Source organism: Sinocyclocheilus anshuiensis, unplaced genomic scaffold (assembly GCF_001515605.1).
Source record: "Sinocyclocheilus anshuiensis isolate Anshui unplaced genomic scaffold, SAMN03320099.WGS_v1.1 scaffold665, whole genome shotgun sequence".
Classification (NCBI taxonomy): Eukaryota; Metazoa; Chordata; class Actinopteri; order Cypriniformes; family Cyprinidae; genus Sinocyclocheilus; species Sinocyclocheilus anshuiensis.
The window spans coordinates 471,411-475,204 of NW_015537961.1; positions in this window are offsets into that span (position 1 = coordinate 471,411).

The window sequence follows — 3,794 nt, forward strand, 5'->3', positions numbered from 1 at the left end:
TATGTGGAAAATAATGTGTTTTTTTAACCTTAAACCGCATAAACACATTTCATTACACCAAATACACAAAATAATGTTCTTTTTAGCAGCATCATATGACCCCTTTAAGCTCAGAACTGCTTCGAGCGAATCGTTTCGAAATCATTGAAAAAATGATTCTAATATTAAATGTATATTCTGAGAAAATTACAATGTTTTCTGATCTTAGATGCATTTGAACCTGTTGTAGGGGACTCCAACACAATATAAGGACACTTTAAAATACCATATGACCTGCTCTTTAATATTTCTATTTAGCTTTTTTTTTTTTCAGTTTTAGTAACTGTAGTACTTGAACTTTTCAGTTAGTTACCAGTGCAACATCTATAATATTCTTTTTTTTTTTTCATCTAATACTTAATATTTCAGTTAACAAAACAACTTTTGTATTTAGCTTTAGTAATAACAACAACAACACTGCGGCTCAGAAATGACTTTTAAATCTGGGGACCAGATGAATCCAGCTCAATTAGATTTTTCTCATCTGTCAGATATCCGGAGTGAACTGAACTAGCCCAGTTGTCTGTTGAACGTTAAATTTGTAAATCAGATCTTTTCAGGGCTTGACAGGCCCTGATTGTGATCGAATACAAGGAAACATTTGAAGGAAAAAAAACATTGAAAATGACCATTTAATTTGAAGAGAAAGTGTGCAAGGACTTAATGAGCGTTCAGAAGGTCTACAGCCGTCAGTGCACGCGAGATGAGACGAGGACAGGGCCGAGTGATGAAGGAGAGAGCAGAAATGGTTTCCCCTCATTCTTATTCCATCATTCTGCCAGTGGAAATCACACTTAATTATGAGCACAATGCCGGTGGGAGCCGTGCCACACACACACACACGTCATTTAGGGCTGGATGAGATGTGACAGGCCGCTTGCTAATGGCACAAATCCTGAGCTGCAGGACTGAGCTGCCATTGTTTCACCAGCAGCTTCTTTCCTTTACTGCTTACCTCCACTTACCTTCACGTCTCTGAGTGCCTGTGGAACATGAGAGGGACTCATTATTGCTGCCGCCTGCTGCAGAAATTAATAAAACAAATACATTTATCAATTATTAATTATTTCTCAGTTGCTCTGTTTCTATATATATATAATATATGTGTGTGTGCGTTACATAAATACTCACAAAAGTTGTGTCAATGAGAATTTTTTATGTTTTTGAAAGAAGTCTTCTGCCCTCCAAGGCTGCATTTATTTGATTAAAAATACAGTAAATACAGTAAAACTGTGAAATATTATTACAAGTAATATATTGTAAAATGTAATTTATTCCTGTGATCAAAGCTGTATTTTCAGCATCATTACTCCAGTCTTCAGTGTCACATGATCTTCAGAAATCATTCTAATATTCTGATTTGCTGCTCGAGAAACATTTCTGATTATTATCAATGTTGAGAACAGTTGTCCTGCTTCATATCTTTGTGGAAACTGAAATAGAAATTTAAATAAAAGCAAATCAAATCTGACTGACTGACTAAATACTTTTGAGTACATGTTGCCATAATGGAACCTGGCATAAAAAGTATTTTAAATTTTTTTTGCTCAACTATTATGAAACATAATTCATGAAAAAATAAAAGTTCTATATAATAATTGTATAAAAATTTAAATTATTGTTTAAATTAAAACGACAAAAACTACAACGTATAAAACATAGCAACTTTATATTTAATTTAATTCCAAAAAAATAATAAAATATATAATATATAAAAATATTTTATATAAATAGCTCGTTTTGATTAAATAAAATTCATAAGTTATTGTACTTATGTCATATCTGCATATAGTCCTGTTAGCACATCATACCCCCCTTATAAAAAAAAATGAAACAGCCCAACTGTGACACACAGGAAGTGACATCATTGGAACAAAATGGAGGGAAAACAAGTAAGTACTCTTTGTTGTTGTTGTTTCTAACACAGATTTGAACCCTATCACCAATGTTAGAGTGAGAAAAAATGACCAAATGAAAAAAATATATGTAAACTTTATTTTGTGGAAAACATTAACCAAATGAGCTTACCCCTGGTTTTAATACTGCCAAGTGTTATTTAGACTCCATTTCAGTGAATAAACAGATTGACAAATATAAACAGTATATCAATAAGGAGGATTCATGACTGCCATTCAGTTATTTTGAGATGAACCAGGATTAAACGCTTGACTGAAATGTTTCCAAAATCAGCAACTAAATATAGTGTCAAATTAATGTGATTTTTACCATTTGAAGTATGCACTAAAAAAAACGAAGTAAAATTTACTTCATTTTTCTTTTGCAAGTTTTTGCACACGTATTTTTAAGTCAAATTTAATTATGGAATTAAGTCAAATCTACTTAACTAAGTTATGTCAAATTAGCAAAGGAAATAAGTAAATTTAACGTGGCAATTAGAGTTTGATGAGTAATTTCTACTTAATTATTTGAAGTTTACTCTGCAATAGGCTTACTCAAGCACATTTCACTCAGTCACAGTTTGTTAACTATACTCAAACAATGTAGTACTGAAAAAACCATGCTATAAAAGCATGTGGATTACTTACATGTGAGTAAACAAGTAGACCGCTTGTTATCCTTTTAAAGACAATATGTCTACTCAATATAGTTATTACACAAATGAACACAGAGACCTCAAGACTTGGTACACAATACACAATGGCTACGTTTACATGCACAATGCGCAGTCCTTTCAGTTTCGGGGTTCAGTCCGATCGAGTGTTTACATGCACTCTCAATCCTATTAGAAAAGGAATAAACCACCCTCTTCAATCCGATCAAAATTGCATTCCGATCGAGCTCAGTCGGATCGATTAAGGTGTTTACATGAAGGTTTTTCAGTCCGATTGAGCCGTCAATCCGATTACAAACGGATTAGGTTGCATGTAAATGTAGCCAATGATGGTAACAATAGTTTTTGCGAGTGAAAGGGTCATTTTGAGTAGAAAATGAACTCCAGATGTCACAAAACAACAAGTTACTAAACCTAACAACAAAAGCAACCATAAAACAGTGTAAATAGAACTCGAAAACTGTGAAAAATTTTACCTTATTAATTATTCATGGCCCAGTGCATGATGGGAACAACAGGATCATAACTTTGATATTTACTTAAAGACTCCTTGTAAACATAACAAACAATTCCAAGTAAAATACACGTATAAGTTCAAACTTATTTCTACAAGCTTAAATTGAATACTAATATAGAATTTACTTTAATTCAATTCAATTTAATTGCCTGAACTAAATTATTTAATGTAGAAATTACATTTGTTTTAATTTACTTCACCACAAAATCATTTTTATCAGTGTGTATCCTTTGCGATTATTAAACTGTATTATAATTCCAGCCACTGAAGGCTTGATTTCAAAGACCTTCTGATGTTTCAATCCATAAGACAAAACCATAAACTCTAGATAATGAGGTTGGTATCATCTGTGGCTGCAGGGGGTTGTGTGTTTTGACAGCAGGTCTGTTTAAATCATGTGTGACGCTGTGACCCGCGGTGGTCAGTTCTGGATGCTGACGTCCACCGAGGCTCAAGCTGCAGATGCTTGTATGTTGAGTTGTCATGGATCAGTACCGTGTTTTACTGTGCTGTTTGATCGCTGTATGGACTTGGCAATGCTGTCATGTGATGTTTCGTCATGGTGAGGACTGTGAGGCAGTGAAGATGCTGAGAGCTTCATAATGACTGATAACTGGACTGATGTGATTATTGGTGTTTGTTGTCAGGGAAGAAAATCTCAGATCT